Consider the following 21,636-nt stretch of genomic DNA (forward strand, 5'->3'; position numbering starts at 1 on the left):
GTCAGTGCTGGAGAATGCTGTATTTGTTTCTTTGTTTTTAAAGCTGGTTTAGACTTAGCAGAGGGTTTAATGCTTAACTGATTAGGTCTGAAAACACCCTCTGAAGCTGCGGGCAGCTCAGCTACTCCGGATCACTCTGAAGGGTTAGTTTCGGTAGGCTGAATAACTTGTGCATCCGAAGGCCCAGCCATCTCTACGTGGGAGTCAGAGGCAGCCTGTGGTTCTACAAAAGCGGTCGTCAGGGGCTGCGAAGGCACCTCGCTGAAAACCAGAGAACCGGCGACTGGCCTAGAAGAGACTTCGTCGTCAGTTTTGGGCCTCAGATACCTATCCTTGTCTTTGCATTTTTTATGTATTCCAGTCGTCGGAAGTTCCGACGGCATGGTATAACTGAATTTTCTATCAAAATAATGTCGGGCAAAATCAAACCGACGTTTAATAGTGCGCTTGTTAAACCTAGCACAAAACCGACAACCAGTGACGTCGTGGTCTGGGCCTAGGCATGGGATACAATAAGAATGGAAATCCTTATGAGGTATTTGCTTCCCACAAGAAATACAGTTATTAACTTTTACTGACATCAGTCTGAGGCAAGAAAAAGTTTCCCCAATGGGGTACTTAGCTTTGTAGAAGACTTCGGTTCTGGATTCGGAATGAAAATCTCAGGAGACGGCCGACCGTTACTTGCGAACTTTTTTTGTTTCGGGCACCGCGTGGCAAGAGAGACTGAAGAAAATGGCGTCGGCTGCATCTTATATACCCCTGTCTCACTGACGTCAGGGAGGAGGTGACAGCAACAGACGCCGGACCAAGACTTTGGAACTCAGGCCGACTGGAGAACCGCCTGACGGCAGGATAACCCAAGTGTAATGACTGCAGCAGTGTAACACGATGAACATCTTCTGAGCTGGCATGTTTGTGGTTGTATATGTTTCCCAGTAGATGGCAAGAAAACTAAAATCACCCATGAGTAAAGTGTTTGGCTGTATAGCAAATGACTATGCGGTATGCTTTTCCTGCTTCTTGGTGGGGGACCTTTAACTAGCTATGATGTGGTAGGGGGCTTTGTCTACAGCTAATTGGACATGCAGTAGCTCAAGAGTGTCACACTGTTTGACCAGTCTAGAGGTGTACTTGTCCTCAATGAAAATGGATACACCTCCTCCTTTGGTTATTTCATGCTCAGTTTGTGATCTGAATGTATGGAAGGCCTTGTAGCCCTACACAGACAGGGTGCTTTCTGTTCCTTTGAACCATGTCTTGGTGGCTGTACAGACATCAGCATCTTCCAAAGTAAGGAGTACTTAAAGGGAGTGCAGTGTCTTGTTTAGACTCCTAGCATTAAGCAGCAGTTCCTTGAGTACATCTAGAGAGGAATTTGTTATGTTGGGAGGTTGGTTATTTTGACGCTGCCTAAGAAAGGCACACTAGGGGTGGGGGAGCTAATGCCTTTGCCAGTATCCAAAAGCTTAGAGGAGACAGGTTCAGACCATCTATGACAAATCAGTGTGACCAATCGACCATGTTTTCCCAGGCTGACAGATAGTGTATCCCTTTGGACTAACATCATAAGCTAAGCAAGTTGTTAAATTCAATCAATTTTTGTTTGTATTGTGGCATCATCCTTGGAGAAGGTAGAATACTGGTTAAGGCTAGACTTACACCTGCCTGTGACGCACAACCTGAGAGCTCAGTCATGTTTCTCTTATTTGTCCAGTGACATATGTCTCAAGTCATTCACCCCCTCATGGACTATGATGGAGTCATACCAGTACTTGTGGTTGAGTGACTTGAGTGTCTTGATGGATCCTGACACCTAACAGGCTGCTAAATGTAACCTGCTCCTTATCCAGCCTGGTAAGGGGAACATCCGTGCGTCTCACAATGGAGTCACCTATGACCAATACATTAGGTTTTTGTGGTGCTACGTCTTACAGGCTTATTTGGTAAGACACTGGTGTGTGTTATTATGTGTTTTGGTTGTTATTTGCATTATGTGCGTAAATGTTTTCCATTTGGGAGACTTCTGATCTTTTGGTAAGTTACTAGTGAGTACCTCTGCATATGTGGGTTTATGTGCTATGTCCTTACTTAGTGTGGGAAGTGTGTGTGTGCTGACAACCTGTTTGGCATAGTGTAACTATATCTCTCACATAAAGTATTTGTTTCAGGAGTAAGTGGTTGTCAGTATACATGGACAACTGCTAAATTGTCTCAGGATGTCCATGTCTATCAGGCTGGTCAGAGAGATGATGAGACACTGCCAATCCATGATAGCAGACTCTTACTGTATGTTTTACTAGGGAAGGAAATGGGGTAATATGACAGGACTGTGCTTGTAGTACCGAGATTACAAGCGGGATCTATACTTTGTGTAGACTAAGAATGATCAATAACGCAACAGTGCTCAGTGCACAACTGAGCTACTTCTAGAACAGCAGAAAAGTTTGGAAGGGTTCTACTGACAGCTGTTCAGGGAAAAACCTAAGTTTCTAGGCTTGTGCGCCTGTACAGGGTACTGCAAGCCATCTCTGTGTGAAGAGCAGCACCGCACAAACTGTAGGCTTAAATATGAGAAAAGAGAAACAAGTTTTAAGTTAAATGGATTAAAAAAATCAAAGGAAGAGAAACCACACCTGTCAATGCTAGAAGGGAGCAATGAGAATTACCATAGCCTTGCACCACACTGCTTTCTGCAAAAACTCTGGTATGAGGGGAAAGGGTGGATAAGTCTAAAGAAGCCTGGAGGGCCAAGTGTGGACTACAGCTTCCCTTGAAGATTTCCCTCTCTTGGGGGATCAGGGCAAAGTACCCCCTACATTTGGTGTTGCAGGGAGATGCAAACAGAATGCAGTAAGGTCAGCCCCACCACTACCAGATTGAGGGATCATTCATGAGGTAGAAGAACAGATCTTCTCAATTCCCCACTGCCAAACACTCATGGCCTATCATGATGGGTACAAATGTCTTCCCCCTTGTTTGCTGAGGCACCAAACTAATCACATACTGTCTGGATGACAACCCCCCCACCCCCCACCCCCACCCCCGCCCCCCGGGGAGGGAATCTTGAAAAAAACTTCAAAATCTAGAATGGCTCCCTCATGTCCAGGACCCTGATGTTTTCAAAGAAATGCCCCCCCCCCCCAATCCAGCTGGTAAGTGTTCATGGTGACTGTGGCCTGGGGAAAAGGAAATATAAATGGCTGACCTAGAGACACTGTTGGAGTGTCTAGCCAACAACAGATATGGTTCCAGCAAATCTGAGTAAGGGACACTAGAAAGTTCATGGGTTGCATCTCAATGACCACTGAACTGCAATGGCCCATTTTAACACTCTGTAGTGAAATCTGGCTAGGGGGACTAAAGTAATGGAGGTTGCCATTGAGCCTAGAAGACAAAGAATAAACCCTGCTGGTGTTTTCTGATGAGCGAATACAGCCATCTCATGATATTGAAGGGTAAGAATCCTAGATTCCTACTGTAATCAGGCTATCTGCAGCTTGTTATTCAGTTGGGGTCTAATGAACACTATCAGTTGAACTGACTGAAGCTTTGACTTGGCCAGACTGACTGCTATTCCTAACTGTTAGCAAACGTAGAGCAAGAGGTCACTGGCTTAAACAAGAAGATCTCTGATGGGGGCAGTTAAAAGCCAGTTGTCCAGATATGGGAAAACTCAAAATCTCTGCAGTGCGAGATGAGCTGTAACCACTACCATGTACCTGGTGAACACCCAGTGGGCCGTGGTGAGACCACAGGGCATGGCTCTGAACTGGAAGTGACTGGCTGCCAGCTGAAAGGGGAGAAACCTTCTTAAGCACCTGCTCATTTTTATACGATAGTATGCATCCTGGAAGTCTGTCAAACATATACAATCATCTTTTCTCAACAATGGTAGTATGGACTGAACCATGACCATCCAGAACTTTGTCTTCTTTACATATTGGTTCAAGTGACTGAGGTCAATAAAGGGCCTGAGGTCACCATTTTTTTTTGGCACCAAAAAAAACCTTAAGTAGACTCTGGATCTACGCTGTTATTGTGGAACCTTCTAGATGACTCATCTGTTTGCTTTTTTTATTTCCTTTTTCTGTTGCCTTCCGTTGAGTGGATGGTACACTGGGAAGTTTTCACAAACAGGGTGACGGTAAAGAAAGAAAATAATAGAGTCTCTGTTTATGATTCTCGGCACAAATACATCTTGGATGATGGATGTCCAGGACAAGGGATGCAGAGACAAGCACCCTCCTGAATGCCTCCAGAGTGTGGAAATCTGGCAATTGTTCAGGAGCACTAAAAGGGCCTGCCTGAGAAGGGACCCTGAAAGTTTTGGTTCTGTGGTCCACCTCTGCTGTGGAGCCAATGTCCACTATGATTGTCCCCCTCCCACTGCTGGGGGGGGGTCTATCAGTCGAAGTGTCTGGAGCAAAATCTTCTGAGTTGTAGAAAGTACAGTTGTGTACACTTGCCATAAATGCAGATGTTCGAGTGTATTCACTGTTGAAGTCATCACACTTGGGTTATCTGCCTGGGGTTCCTATTACGTGATAGAACTTCAACAAGTTCGAACCCTATATGGTCGAAACTATATAGTCGAACTTGTAGAAGTTTGAACAGGGAAAAAATAAATAAATAAAACATGCAACAGTAAATTAACTGTTGCAAGCAGGGGGGCAAGTCCTTCTGTGCCCCCCACACCACCTGCTCTTTAAATATACCAACTCCGAGACTGCACTATAGTGCAGAAAGGAAATATTTCCCTTTACTGCACTGTAGTGCGATCTCGGAGTTGGTATATTTAAAGAGTGGAGGATGTGCAGCCCCCCAAGATGGGGTTCAGTTAGTTTACTGTTGCATGTTTTATTTTTTTTTTCCATGTTCAAAGTTTTGAAACTTTAAACAGACAAGTGCGATATTGTCATGTTCGAAGTTTCAAAACTTCGATCACGTAATAGGAACCCATCTGCCTGCAGGTAGCCCTCAGTTGGCCCGAACACCAGAGGATTAGCATTTCTGCACCGGATGCTGTCGCTTCTTCCATGACGTCAGGTTATCAGGGGTATAAAAACAGGCAGCCGACACCATTACATCAGTTTTTCTTGCCCCAAATGTCAGGAGCCCCCAAATAGGGAGCTAGGATATGGTGGGGAAAACACCATCAATAAAAAGTAAATACCAATACCAGTAGGAATAGCCATAGAGAGGAGAGACAGAGAGAGAAAACCAGGGGGCTGGAGGGAGGGAAATCAAGACTGCAACAGTGAATACACTTGAACATCTACATTTATGGTAAGTGTTCACAACTGTACTATGTTCTTCGTGTTTCACTGTTGCAGTAATCACACTTGGGTTGATTCCCAAAGCAGAGGAAGGGTGGAGGCAGTCAAGAAGAGGTGGGGCTGGCTTGTAAGCCTTGCAAGACTGCTGTAGCAAAACCTGCCTTGGATTTGGAAAAGATAGGCAGGTGGTAATGCTTGGTGAAGGTATGTACAGAACTCCAGGTAGCAGCTTCCAGGATGTCCCTGGTAGGGACTCCCCTGAGAAATGCTGTACAGGTAGATGTAGCCCTAGTGGAATGAGTTCTAACCCCCGGAGGGGTTGGGTTTTCATGGTGCTTGTAGCAGAAATGGATGCAGTGTGCTATCCATTTGGAAATGGTTTGTTTTGAAATGGCCTTGCCCTCTGCCCCTGTTGCAAAGCTGACTAGCAACTGGTCAGATTTTCTGAAAGGCTTAGTCCTATCAAGGTATAATCTAAGCTGTCTGTGCATGTCCAAAGAGTGCAGTATCCTTTCCCCTTTATTTTGAGGATTAGGGAAGAAGGTTGGCAAATGGATGGGTTGGTTGTGAGCCACACGGGACACCACTTTAGGCATAAAGGAATGGTTAGTCCTGAGGGAAACCCTGTCAGCATGGAAAATAATGAAGGGTTCCACAGCCATCAGTGCTTGTAACTCAGACACTCTTCTAGCACAGATAAGGACCCACAGAGGAATATGGACAGCCCTTTTTTCAAATAGCTCTGAAAATGTGCAAAGTGTGCCAAACAGTTAATCATCCTGACAGAAAAGGTCGCTGAAACACAGACCAGCTTATCAAACCTGTCCAATGCCCTAGACTTCTAGTTAGGGGGATAAGCAGTGGAGCTCTCCTCAGTGACCTCCTTCTTGGTGGCTGCTGCTGCCATCACCACCACAGAATCCACCATGGGACCCTTACTTCAAAAAGGTTGGTCTTTAGGGGAAATAAACATTTTTGTTGGGCTTCTGTGAATGGGTTCAGCCACGTCGGATTCCTTCCATGCCCGCCTCAAAACCAGATCAACCAGTTTGTCAGTGGGAGGGTCAACCTAAGAGTTAGATGGGCCATACTCAAAGGCCTCAAGGAATACTGATTCCTTCTGGGAGTGGACATAGGCGGACTACCTCCCCTTTCTATATGAGCAGTTTGAATATCACTCCAAGGGATACATCTTCAGTCCATGACCTGGGGGAACCCCTTTTCCCTTCATCAAAATCAGTATCTTCTGTAAGGGACTCCAGTAGATAGTCCACATGCCTACTTTTGCACAAGTGCTTTTGGTAACCCTCTCTAGTGGGATGCTCTGGGAAGACTTCGAAGCACAGACAGGGTCCAGAATGTGAACTGCATTGAGGCTCAGAGGGGCAGTCTGCCCTAAGGTGATGGAACACGAAGAAGGATCCAAAGAGCTCCATAAGGGTAAGGCAGGATATGAAAAGGGAAGGAAAGCCTTCTCTCTGGAATGAGCCTTTCAAAGGCCTTGAAAGTTGATACCAAGAAAGGACTCGATGTCACCCCTGTAGGATTTAAGGATCCTGACAAAGGCAAGCCCCAAGAACCTACCTAGCTCAACTCAGAAACTGATGTCAGTGCTGAGCTTTCCACAGCTGAAGCATAGAGGGGAAGGATGGCTTCAATAATTTCATAGCCTATCCCAAACCTGTGATACCAACCCCAATGCCTCAGCTTCAAGACTCAATAAGGTCCAAGGCCCTCAGTTGACTGGGTCAGAGAAATGCTCAGCAATGGGGAAAACACCAGAATTCACCTTGATCCAATTACCTCATGTCCAAAGGTTGAACTGAGGAAAGAGCTATGATCAGAAGGGAAGAAGGATCAAGCCCCAAGCTTCTGATGGGGGTTGGAGCTGGGAGGACCCAAACTGGATTTGGGTCCTCAGGAACTCCTCATCATTCGGTCTACATCCTCTTTAAAAAGACTCTTAGAGAACTGAACTGACCTTAAAGATGATTCTGTGGAGAAGGTTCTTGATATCCTATGAAAGGGTCTTTCCTGCAGGAAGGGTGACCTAAGCCTAGGGTTTACGTGTTCCAGAGAGAATCGAGATTCTGGAAACAGAGGAGTGGAGGACCTAAACTTGACAAGTTCTAAGGCTAAAGCTGGATTTGACAGCTTATGAATCTTCAGCCCTGGGCCAGAAAAACCAAAGTACTAAAGGCTCCATAACTTAGGGGGTACTGTGGGATACTGATCATCAATTTTCTTTTTGCTCTATTTCTCAATTAATTTATTTCTTATTATAGAAACTTTTTAGACAATGTATACTTGTTTAGTGTAAAAGAAATGCTGAACAAATAACTATGTATGAATTTAGTTCAATACTGTGTACCTAGATTTGTTTTTGTTCATGTATATACTGCTGTATATTTGTTGTTGCCATTTAGCCCAGGTCATAACTGAAAATGGTTCAGTGTTTAGAATCAGTTAATTAACCCAGTTAACGAACAAAAATTAACTAAAGAACAAAGTACATGCTCCTCAAACAGAGATGAGACGCAAGCTTGTACTCACATATGCATTGTATATTAGTGTAGAGCATTTCTCCAGGGCACTCCATTGAAAATGGGTTAAATTACTCAGTTGGACTATCTCAGAAAAATGGAAATACGTACATATATGCATACTTTCAAACATGCATAAATACATTAATGTATTGATTAATTCAATAAAAATGTATCGGTCAATAGTATTTGATCCTCAATTAACAGCAGATACTCTAAAAGCTATAAGGTACCTTCACACTAACACAAAAGAAGAAATAATAATGGTGTAATTAAATAACAACTTAAGAATGCCAGATAACTGTGTACCGACAATATGCCCTGCAGATTCCCACATATGGAATGACCAACTAACCTATTTTTGTTAATAAATTTGTTGTAACTAGGCATTTGCTGGAAGTCTGTCCCTGATCTACAGTGATCCCAATACATAAGAGGAGTACTACATCAGAACCAGACAATTATTACCTACCTGACCAAGCAAAAACTCAAACTGCCTTCTCAACCACTGAGAACTGAATGCTTCAAAACCATCTCTGTCTAAATGCCAACAAATTCAAAATTCTACTATTCTCTCCCTTAAAATCCTTCCATCTTGATAAAAGTTAATTTCGAATTACCAGCCATAACAACTCCAACATAGAAGTCGTTCCCTTTGCCAAACTTCTTGGGGTAACTATACACGAACACCTAAAATTTTATACCCACATTCAGCAAAACATTAAGAAAACACATCATAAACTTGGCATACTATACAGAAATATCCACTTTCTATTTCGACAAGACAAACTCTCGCCACTACCTTTCTACTACCCTTACTAATGTACAGCGCTCTCTTACTAACCAACCTATCTTCCTCTATCTCTTCCAAACTAGAAATCTGTTATAACAAAATCTCAAAATTAGTCACCAAAGCCAAATACTCCTCCCATCATTGTACTGCCCTCCACTTGTTAAATTGGTTAGAACTCTACAACTTTCTAGACTACCTCCAACTCACTACAGCCCACAGGCTAATATTTAATCCTATTAAATGCCCTGCACTAACTAAAATCCTACAACCATATACCCCGCACAGAACTCTAAGATCTGCTCACCAAAATCTGATCACTGTCCACAAACCTAACCGTCCTGCTGGACAGCTTCTCCTATCTTTTTCCTTAACCAAAAAATGGAATTCTCTCCCTCCTTCACTAAGGACGTCTGAAAATTTTGACCACTTTAAATCTCAGCTACATTCTTATCTTTCCTCTAATTGGAAATGCAACTGCATTCTCCTCACCTAGCCTTCTAGTAACTCTCCTCCATCTTGAATTTCCTGAACACCTGGGCTCACTCTGATTGTAAACTAATTTAACAACAATATCATGAATGTATATATTGTAAATAGTTTATTTTTACCCTGTTATTCTCCCCTCTCTGGTAATGATCTCCTCACTGCTACCACAAAGAATTTAGAATCTATGCATCCACTGAACAACTCATATTTCTAGCTTGAAATTTAATATGTATTTTGCAACTCTTTTCATTATACTTGTCTGTACTCTTTATATTTTCTATGTACTGTGGAGCTTTTTTCCCCGGGCCTCCACTGAAAATGGGCTCCCCGAGCCCAGTGGACCCCCCTGGTCATCAAACTGGAATAAATAAATAAAATAAATATGTACTGGTAAGTCTTACTTGTATCTGCTGCATACTAACAGAATAAGTAATAAAGGTATGTATCCTAACAGCACTAAAGAATGCCCATTCGTGGACTTGGAATAATGTGGGTTTTCTTTACTGCAGATCTTTCTTACTTAATCTGGTGGCACTACTTAAAGAAATATGACTGACTGGCTGGTGAACTAACCACAAATGCTGCATACTAAGGTATTGCAAAAAGCAGTTGACAGTTTCCTTCATAAAGGCATTATCGATACATTTGCTGCTCAACTCATCTTTAACAGTGGTTAAATAACTATTTTAGGGAGAACTCAAAAACAAGAGTTGAGTGTTACCCAACAAAACCTACTGAGGTGTTCCATGGATTCATGCAGGGTTTAGTGTTGGGACTAATCCTATTTGTCTATTTTTCTTAGAAATTACTACTCATGGTTAGCAGAACACACTGAAAAATGTAAACTCTGCAAGAAAACTACATGCACCGATGATGTAACAATACTTCTGTGCAATATAAACAAAATTCGTACTTGGTGTGAAAACAACAGTCTCAATCTCAATGCCACAAAACTGAGAAAGATACATACTTTGATAGCAAAATAAATATGGGAACACTTAACATTAATAAGTATGTTGTAACCAAAGTCAGAAAGGTTTGCTGTCTAGCAGAGCTCATGTTCAAAGGCTTAACAATCAGATCATGGGAAATCACTGTACCCCAACATATATCTTTGATTAAGCTAATTAAAGAATACAGTGATATATTCTGCATGCTCTATTTATGTTGCAAGTGAAGTTTAAATCCTTGGATGCAGAGTTTCTAGTGCTAGTCATTTTGCAGATGTGCAAAAGGTTCATCAGGGCTGGATCTCAGGATGCCTTATATGCCAGGCATAGATCACCTCTCAGTAACCTGTAAGAGACTGAGCATAGAGTTGAAGCTTTAAGGTGATCTGTATTAGGACAGTGTGTTAATACCCTATATTCTCTTGGTGAGGAACTTTTGTGGGCATTCCAACTGTTACATATGACTGGTCAGGTACAAGCTGAAGGGTGTATTGTACTCAGTGATGGGTCTGGTATGAGCTCAGTAAAGTGGTACTATAACTTCTCTGGACCTGGATGTCATACCCTTACTTATAAGTTGGGTGACATAGAATGACTTTCTTACTAGCTTGGCTATGACTTGGTCAAAGGCTAAAACACTGTCTACATATGTTCCCAGATCTCTAAACACTGGGAAAGTTCTCTCCCATGTCAATGAGAGCTTGTATGGTGTAGAGTTTTTTGTTAAGGTTTCCAGTACTGAGCAGCAACACCTTTAGGTTAATTTGGGTTTTATTTGCTAAGTTGGTAGCTTTGTCAATTTGGCATTGCCTGAAAAAGGCTCTGAGAGAGGTGATAAAGTTTTAGCCAATATACGGAATATCGGGGGCAAACGTTTAGACCATCCTTGCCAAAGCAATGTGGTCTACTGACCATGTCCTCCACTGCTAATAAATACTGAATCCCCCTGGAATGGCACCAGAAACTAAGCCAATTGTTCACACTGCGGCATCATTTTTGGTGAAGGTAAAATGGTGCTCAATGCAAGGTACATGCCTTTCAGAGACCTATTCACAAAGATTCATAATGTCCCTTGTCATATAGTCTAGTGAAGTCCATATCAGGTCACTTACACCAATATGAACTATGACAGAAATAACATTGTTTCATGGTGGGTAGAAGTAAGGAAAAGCCAAAGTCCATATTGTGCAGAGAACCCTACCACTTTAAGGAATGGCAGAAAGTGTCTGAGGCCAACAAAATAATCTGAAAAGGAATGACAGTGTTACAACCACTCAAAATGAACCACAGTATAATACAAATGGAAATGGAGGTCACAGGAATTGTACAAATGACAGCTACCATCAGAATGAACAGATGTCAAAAAAGAAAAAAAAATCCTTGCATAAGTTCAGTATTAATCTATGAGATCACATCCCACAACTTTTTATTTCTTCAACAAGAAGGAAGGCTTCTGTGACGCACTGTAAGCTATCTCTACACTACCTCTAAACATGTGGCCATAAAGTCATTAACTATTTTAAAAGTCAGATTACGTGACCTGACAGCTCAAAGAGGGAAGTGGCACTAATATGACACTATTCCCAAGACCAAGCCATCAAACACAGTTTCTGCTCAAACAGCAACAAAATACTCCCCTTGGAAGTCTGACTGTCTATAATGGACTAATTTGTAACACTTGGCTAGTTCTTTATACTGAATGAAAACTGTTCATTGGTTGGACTTAGTTTCAGGAAACAGCATCAGGAAACATGCATGGATAAGGGATCTCATTTGGATATGGAGAACTACTGATGGATTCTGCAGTATACAGTATCCCACGGCATAAAATAAGACACAGCCTGTAAAGGACTGCACGTTATGAAATCAGTTATCATTTGGGAGTTGCGGTATCGAGTCTGGACAGTAAACACCATTGCCTGTGTAAAGCCCTTTACTCGGCCATTCTAATAAACTTTTATGAAGTATGTTATATGGTGCCAGAAATTTCAACAAATCTTCAAGGTGTCAAATTTATATGACCAGAAGACACTCCCAAGGTGTGCAGATCATTTTTTAACTGTTAGACACTTTAAAGACTGACAACCATGCATAATGGCCATATGATTATTATTCTCACTTTTAATATTTTTCTCAAATGTGTTCTTTCAGAAAAACAACGAATGACCAATGACTCTCATTTTTCAAATTAAAGCAATCCTCTACTTTTTGTTTCAATGATTAATCCACTACAACCATCACTGTTGTTTATACTGCGTGAAAGCTTTGGAGCCAGATTTTTGAGCTGCATTTCACTGCAAATGGACCAGCAGACATGCCAGAAAAAATTCAGAATGGAATGTTTCAACATGTTGCAGATAAGAAGCCAGGACAGATACAAGTCAGAAGATAGAATATAGAATGACAAAGCATAACTGTGTGAGAAATAAATATTTACCATTTGTTAGATATTTACTATTAACAATGACCAAAAAAGATGGCTCACGTAGTGTCGAACAGTTGAAATATCCACAACCATGACCCAGCAAAAACAGAAACCAATGCCAATAAAAACACAAATATAATTTTAATACATATTTAAAATGAATCAGTTAAGCACTTTTCATCTTAATACATGGAGACTTCATCAGAAAAAATAATATATCTCTTTAAATAATGAGATCAATTAACAATAAATTGCTAGATCACATTGATTGGACATCAAATTTTAAATTTTAAAAAGACACGTCCAAAAACAAGTACTCACATAAAAAAAATCCTGTAATCCATTGGTGCATTGTCAAATAAGTTATACCAACCCTCAAAGGAATAACACCAGTTTAAATTATAACATTCAACCATCCATAAAATCAGTAACAACAAGTTGGCTGCTCTCAGTTTAAGTATAGGAACAATATAAATGTGGTCATTTAAACATGGTAGATGGAGGCATTAAGTTTTAACTGCCATACGAGTTTCTTGAGTTCTAATTTTGTTTCCCCAAAAACCCGCCTATTGCTGTTGGGAACCAGCTTCAAAACATCAAAATAAAATTTTGAAAAAGTGGGCATTCAGTATTGTGTTTAAATAAAGAATTATTACTATTTCTTTTAGAGATGGCATAGGTGTGTTCATACATTCTTTTTCGAAACTGTCTTTCGGTTTTTCCAACATAGAAATTTGGACAGTCATTACACACAACAATATACACAAACTCCTTAGAACCACAGTGTCCATCACTTAAATAAATATTACGAGGTGAGTCACCAGCTGTAATATATTCTTGTTCTAACACACATTGACGTTGACTCTACACACCACATCTTCTAGTACGTTTTTTTTTTTTACTTGTAATTGTTACTAAAGGTTGATGTTCAAAAAGGTTTTTCAAGTTACATCCAAGTTTTATAAACAAAATGTGGAGACTCCCCCAAAGTTTTGTAAAGATGTTCATCTACCTTCAGAATATTCCAATTTTGTCTAATAATTGTTTTTATTTTACTTGACATAGGACCAAAGGTAATGAAAAAAGAATTTAAATAAGGGTCCACCACCTGGCCATAGCTTAAGTTGTCAAGACAGGGGTGAATGTTCTCATCTAAACCTAACAATGGTTTAAATTTAGTACCCCACCAGTTCAAAATCTCATTAGATTTTTTTTCTAACAAGCTAGTAGGGTATCCTCTTTCTAAAAACACAGACCTTATAAGATCTATATCAGTTTTAAGGTTATCAAAGTCTGAACACATTCTAGAGGCCCTCACTAACTGACCATCACAGATGTTCCATTTAGGAAAAAAAAAAGAGTTAACTATTGTATTCCAGGTAACAGATAGAGAATGTATATTTCCTATAAATCTTTGAACCAAATTTCCCTTTCAAAGAATACTTATATAAAGTGACATCTAGGAAATCAATAAAATCATCTGAGTATTTGTAAACTTTAAAAACGAAGTGTTGCTGTTAATGTAAGAAACAAACTGTTTTACCTCAAGGCTTTAATCTTTCAAATAATGAAGATGTCATCAAGGTAATGGAGACAAGTATGCCAATGGTTCTCATAAATGGAGCCCAAAATATACTGTTTCTCCAAACTATACATAATTAAGTTTGCATACATCAGTGTGCAGTTAAAGTACAGTTTTGTACCTACCATAAATGTAGATGTTCGAGGATCCACATTGCTGCAGTCCTAACCATTGGGTAGTCCGCTGTCCAGTCGGCCCGAATACCAAAGTATATGGCTGACGTCGGTCAAGGCGCATTAGACTGATGTCAGTACGTCAGGGTACTAATGCGCATGACCGACGCCATATCTTCAGTCTTTTCTTGCCCCAGATGTCAGAAGACCCTAAAAAGACAAGGCCCAAACCAAAACACCAAAAAGCCCTGCACCAAACTTATATACAATATATATATATATATATATATATACAGAGGTACAATAATATACAGCAACTCACACCACCACCCCTAAACACAGAGGGAAGGCGGAGTAAATTGGACTGCAGCAATGTGGATCCTCGAACATCTACATTTATGGTAGGTACAAAACTGTACTATGTTCTTCATTCCACATTGCTGCAGTCCTAACCATTGGGTAGAATCCCAAAGCAGAGGTAAGGGAGGCTGGCAAATCATAAAGAAGCAGGAGCTGCCAACATGCCTTGCAAAATGGCTGTGGCAAAACCAGCCCTAGATTTAGAATAGAGAGGAAGGTGGTAATGCTTAGAGAAAGTATGCACTGAACTCCAAGTAGCTGCCTCTAAAATATCCTTAGTTGCCACCCCCCCTTTAAAAAGCTGTTGAAGTGGCAGTAGCCCTAGTGGAATGAGGCCTAATCCCAGCTGGAATCTCCTTGCCATGATGGGAATAACAAAAAGAAATGCAAAACCCAATCCACTTAGAAATAGTTTGCTTAGACACAGGCTTGCCCTGAGAACTCAAAGCAAAAGAAACAAACAACTGCTGAGACTGCCTGAAATCCTTAGTCCTGCTTAAATAATAACGCAACTGCCTATGTACATCTAAAGTGTGCAAAATCTTTTCCCCTTTATTTTGGGGATCTGCATAGAAAGTATGCAAATGAATAGTTTGGTTTAAAGCCACACTAGAAACCACCTTGGGCATAAAGGAAGGATTAGTACGTAATGATACCCTATCCTTATGGAAAATCAGAAAGGGCTCTACTGCCATAAGGGCCTGCAACTCAGAAACCCTTCTTGCAGAAGTAATAGCCAACAAAAAAGCAGTCTTCCATGACAAATATTTTAAATCAGCAGTACCCGAGGCTCAAAAGGTTGTAGAGTAAGTTTTTCCAACACAAAATTGAGATCCCAAGCAGGAGTAGGAGCTCTACGTGGGGCCTTATATTCTTTGCCCCTCTGAGAAACTGCTTGAACAAAGGATGCGAAAACAATGGTGGGTCACAATCATAGTGAGCTGAAATTGCTGCAGCATGAATCTTAATGGAAGAGAAGGACAAACCTTTGTCCAATAACTCAGTAAGATATTGAAGAGCCACACTCAAATTAGGCTCAGAAATCTCCAAATTCCTTGCTGTACTCCAAAATAAAAATCTCTTCCATTTTTCTGCATACACTTTCCGTGTACTAGGTCTTCTAGCTTCCATAATCACATTTAAAACTTGTTGAGGAAGTTGAGACCGGCTGTCTCTCAAAACAGAATATGCCATGCTGTTAGATGAAGAGAGCGAAGCTTGACATTGAGCAGGTGGCCTTCTCTCTGAGACAAAAGGTGTGGAATCAAAGGTAAAGGCCATGGAGGCTTCTTTACTAGACTCCTCAGTAATGGGTACCAGTGCTGCCGAGGCCAATCTGGAGCTATTAAAATCATCCTTGGCTTGTCTTGTCTGACCTTTAGAAGCACCTTTGGAAGAAGAGGCAGAGGTGGAAACGCATACACATGAAGATTTTTCCAACTGAAAGAAAGAGCATCCACTTTCCAAGCTGTGTGATGTAACCTCTTTGTGCAAAACTTTGGCAGCTGGTGGTTTAGTGGAGAAGCGAACAGATCTATGTCTGGAGTTCCCCAGGACACTGTCAACCTTTGAAATACATGAAGATCCAGTTTCCACTCGTGGGGATCCATGATTTGTCTGCTTAACACATCTGCTAAGGAGTTCTGTGCTCCCGGCAGAAACCTTGCCTGAAGAGTTAGTTGCAAGCTGAGCGCAGTCTCCCATAAAATCATTGCTTGTCTGCACAATGGGTAAGAATGTGTTCCCCCTTGTTTGTTGATGTACCACATGACAGTTGTGTTGTCTGTTAGAATCAACACCTGCCCTGGAAGAAGTAACTCCTTGAAAGCCATTAATGCAAACTGGACTGCTAACATCTCTTTCATGTTGATATGTAGATGCTGTAGTCTGGCAGGCCACTTGTCTTGTCACATGAAGGTAAGCTTCCTTGAGATCTAAAGTTACCATCCAGTGGTCTTTGCCCAGCAGAGGTAAAAGCTGTTGCAACGTCAACATCTTGAACTTGGGAATGTCCAGATAAGTGTTGAGGATAGATAAATCCAAAATTGGTCTCCACGTGTTCCCCTTCTTTGGTACTAGGAACAGGCGAGAATAAAATCCTAGGCCCCTTTCCGATACAGGGACTGGCTGAATGGCCCCTATTTGGAGTAACAGAGAAATTTGCTTGTGAGCCTCTTTCCTTTGTGTAGTAGGAACATCTTGTATGGAAATAAAACCTGTAACCGTGGTGAATGATATCCAACACCCATCTGTCTTGAGTAATTAAATCCCAATTTTCTTTGAAAAGAGACAGTCTTCCTCCCAAAGGAGCTGCCAGACGAGAATCTACTGGCAGCTGAAAAAGCAGGTCATTGGGTCTGTTTACGAAAGGACTGACCCCTGCCCTCACCAGAAGTCTGAGCAGGTGAACTCCCTGTTCTAGGCCTAAAAGAACCTTGAGCTCTGCCCCTACCACGTCTAGACCTACCCCTAGACTGGGAATCATAAGCAGGATATGTCCATCCCTTAGTAGGCCAATTTCTACTAAACTTCGGTGGCTGCACCTGCAAAAAATCTTTAACAGTTTGCATAGACTTAGCTTTGTCCTCCATTTTCTTCAGGACTGCTTCCACAGGCGAACCAAACAACACATCAGACTGTAAAGGAGCATCCAAAATCCTTGTCTTAACATGCTCAGCTAAATTCTGATCCCTCAACCAGGCATGCCTGCGAAGAACAGAACTAGTGGCAGCCACCCTCGAGGAGGCCTGCACAGCATCAAAACCACATTGCAAAGAATGCTTACCCACTTGTTCAGACACATGAAGTAAATCCAGCAACTCTTTACACTCTATACCTTCCGCCAAAGCATCCACCTTAGATTTCAATTGTGAAAGGAGATAATTTTGATATTTTAGCATGTGAAACTGACAATTCAACGCTCTCATGGCTAGAGTGGAAGAAGTATACACTTTCTTTCCCCACCTATCCAAAGCCCTTGCCTCTTTATCAGTGGGAACAGGATTTTTAACCACAGAGGCCTTAACACCTTTAGGCCCCTGAGAAACAGTTTCTGGGTCCGCCCTAGGACTCTTAAACAAATACTTATGAGCTTCGGGCACCCTATAGTACCTATCAGGTTTAACAGGAGCAGGAGGCAAAGAGTCAGGGTTCAGGGAAGCCTCTGCAAAAACATCTTCTACCACATTCAACACAGGAGGTATAGCTAAGGGCCTATGTTGTGGTAAAAATAAGAATTCCCTAAGCCTTTTCCTGGAATCAGAGTAATCTTGGCCTTCCCATTTAAAGTGTTCCCTCATGGAATGCAAAGTCTCTGAAAATGAGAAATCCTCAGGAGGAGAAGCTGTAGGTGTGGAATCATCCACATCAGAATCAGAATAAGGAGGAAAGTCCTGTAAGTCTTCCGCAGAAGACTCCGAAGCCTCTGAATACTGTTCCAAACTCTCAAACTCAGGTTCCACCCTAGGCCTCTTATCAGGAGGGGGCATAGAGCCTCTAATCATAGTAATTAAATCTTCTGCCATTTTAAGCATATGTTTCTTAGGCACAGAACCTGAAGTGCTAGGAGAAACCCCACTGTAGCTGAACTTGGCCTACCTCTGAAAGAAGTTTTGGCAACAGTAGGAGAAGCTCTAACTATCTTGGGAACAGAGGGAAGAACAGTTACCTGAGAAGCCCCCTCAGCCTGGCCTACCTCTTGAGAGGGCACATCCTGTAACAATAAAGTCTCTGCCTGAGACTCCAAAGAAACTCCTGGCAAAACCTCTGGCTCCACAGAGCCTTCTAAAGAACCGACGTCCGGGACTGCCGGTTCATCAACCCTAGGCTTCGCTGTTTTGTCTTTGCGCTTAGGCGAAGCGGCCGGAGCATCCGGCGTCATTTTGTAATTACAACGCTTCCCAAACACTAACCTGGCACAGTCTAACCTTCTCTTAATAGTGCGTTTATTAAATCTAGCACAAGAGCGGCAACCAACAACGTCGTGCTCAGGCCCTAAACAAGGTATACACAGAGTATGGTAATCCCTATGAGGTATCTGTTTCCCACAAGAAATACAGTTATTCACTTTTTCTGACATCCGGTTAAATACTGAGGCAAGAAAAAACCAAAATGCTCCCCAACGGGGTACTTAGCCAACTTTGATTCGGTCTGAAACTCCGACTTCGGAAATATTTCAGAACGCCAACCTGCACTCGCAAGAACTGCTTCTGCATCGGACCATGCGGCAAAAAAGACTGAAGATATGGCGTCGGTCATGCGCATTAGTACCCTGACGTACTGACGTCAGTCTAATGCGCCTTGACCGACGTCAGCCATATACTTTGGTATTCGGGCCGACTGGACAGCGGACTACCCAATGGTTAGGACTGCAGCAATGTGGAATGAAGAACATCTTCCATGACTATCCCTTGCACTTGACAAAAATATCCCCCTCAAAGTAAATAAAGTTGCTGTTTAAAATAAGTTCCATACCATCTAAGATGAAATTAATAGTACTAGTATCCAAGGTGATCAATTCAATAATTGCTGCACAAAATAAATCAAGACCATCTATATGAGTAATTAAGCAGCTACAAAGATCAATTACATTCATGGTAGAAAAACTACACGTTAGAGAAAAAAACACGGTTTAATCTTAGTAAGAAAATCCCATGACCCGTTAAGGATGTGCCCTACTGGCCACAAAGACTGTTTTAGAGCTCAGAATAAAAACAGCCAATGGATACGTTTTTGATTTATTTGTCTCCAGTCAACCTGTGTGTTGGGGGGTGATATAATATCTTTGTGGACCTTGGGAATACTGAAGATCATAGGGATGAAGGGGTTTTTGCTAACCAAAAAAAATGTAGGTATCAGGTGTGATTACTCCTCGAGACATTTCTTATAGGCTTTTTAAAGTTTCATATAAATACTCATATGGTTCTACTGATTTCCAAGATGTCACTTTATATAAGGATTTTTTGAAAGGGAAGTTTGGTTCAAAGATTTATAGGAAATCTACATTTTCCAACTGTTACCTGGAATACAATAGCTGCCATCCTTTTTTTGCTAATGAGAATATCTATTAAGTGTCAATTAGTGTGGGCCTTTAGAATGTGTTCAGACTTTGATATTCTTAAAACTGAAACAGATCTTATAACTTCTATGTTTTTAAAAACAGGATACCCCATTAGCTTGTTAGAAAAAACAACTAATGAGATTCTGAAATGGTGAGGTACTAAATTTAAACTATTGATAGGTTTAGATGTGAACCTTCTCCCTTCTCATGACAACTTAAGTTATGTCCAGGTGGTGGACCCTTATTTAAATTATTTTGTTATCACCTTTGGGCCTTTGCCAAATAAAATAAAAATAATTATTAAACAAAACTGGAATATTCTAAAGGTAGACATTTTGTTCATAAAACTGGACATTACTTGAAAAACCTTTTTGAACATCAACCTTTACTAAACAATTACAAGTCACAAAAAGGTACTAGAAGATGTGGTGTATGCTGTTAACGTCAATATGTGTTAGAACAAGAATATATTACAGTTGGTGACTCATCTCATAATATTTATTTAGGTGATAGACACTGTAGTTCTAAGGGGTTTGTATATATTGCTGTGTGTAATGACTGTCCAGGTTTCTATGTTGGAAAAACCGAAAGACAGTTTTGAAAATAAATTTATGAACACACTTATGCCATCTCAACAAGAAACAGTAATAATTCTTTAACCACACAGCTGAATGTCCCACCTTTTTCAAAATTTTATTTTGGAACTGGTTCCCAAAAGCAACTTGGGTAGGGGTCCTTGGGAAATGAAATTAGAACTTGAGGAACACATATGTCAGTTAAAACTTAATGCCTCCATCTACCTATGTTTAAATGACCACATTTCTATTGTTTCCATACTTAAACTGAGAGCAGCCAACTTGTGATTACTTTTTTTATGGATGGTTGAATGTTTTCATTTAAACTGCTCTTATTCCTTTAATGGTTTGGTATACATCTTACTTACTTGACAAAGTACCAATGGATTACAGGATGTTTTTGGAAGTGTCTTTTTAAAATTTAAAATTTGTTGACTAATCAATGTGATCTAGCAATTAACTGTTAATTGATCTCATTAAAGTGATGTTTTTTATTTGCCCTGATTAAGTCCACATGTATTAGGGTGAAAGCGCTTAACTGGTTCATTTTAAATATTTATTAAAATCATATTTATGTTTTTTTTCGGCATTGGCTTCTATTTTTTTGATGAGTTGTTGTGGATTTTCTACCGTTTCACATTCCGTGTTTCATCTTTTTTGGTTGATGGCCTTTTGTTTGGCTGCACACTCATGCACTTGATTTGGTTTGATTACTATTAACAATGAGCCAAGTATTTCAGGAAGCTACACATGCGTATGTGACCAAACTAAAGAACAGAGTCAAAGATTGAGATTACTGAGCTGCACGACTCATCAGAAACAGAACTGCCTGTGGTATTAAAAATAAGTAATGGGTTTACTGTCAAAAGACTCAGCACTGACCTTATGTAAAGTACATGTCGTGCAATATGAATGAAATCACGAGTCTGTAGTTGGAAGGAGTTCACAGAAGAAATTGAAATGTGTAAGACTAAAACTGTGCTAAAATAATGTAAATATAAGACATAAAGTTAAAGTGCATGATTACAAAAGAAACCATGGCATAGAAAACCCTAAGAAATCTGAGATGGGTGCACAGTTAACACCCTCATCTGCTAGAGACAAGAAGAGACATTTCATAGCTTTTACTCAAAATTGCATGTTATGTGGAGACAAGAACTACTTTGCAAGTCTGAAAGAAGGGAAATCAGCTGTTCACAGTCTGCAAATTACAGAAGCTAAGAATAAGAAAAAAAGGGAATGTTTGTCAGTGCTATGGAACTGCAGAGTAAAAGCAGGGTTGATTATAAAAAGTGCAGTGAATGCAGCAGCTGGACTGAAACACTTACTGTTAAAGGCAAATGTCTTGACTGCAGGCTTGATACACTACAACAATGTACTAGATTGTTAGTTTAACCTTACTGATGTTGCAAGACAATGAATGAAAATCAGTGTGTACTTCATTGAAGTATGCAGGAAAGGCTTTGGGTCA

The 21,636-nt window shown here is 40.8% G+C and overlaps 1 protein-coding gene across 6 annotated transcripts in view; it reads right to left on the minus strand.

The window, feature by feature from the left end:
- FLAD1 (flavin adenine dinucleotide synthetase 1) overlaps positions 1 to 21,636 on the minus strand; it is a 996,688-nt gene that overhangs the window by 414,004 nt on the left and 561,048 nt on the right. The gene's annotated exons all lie outside the window — the stretch shown is intronic.

This window comes from Protopterus annectens, chromosome 8.part0 (assembly GCF_019279795.1).
Source record: "Protopterus annectens isolate FY-2018-M chromosome 8.part0, PAN1.0, whole genome shotgun sequence".
NCBI lineage: Eukaryota > Metazoa > Chordata > Ceratodontiformes > Protopteridae > Protopterus > Protopterus annectens.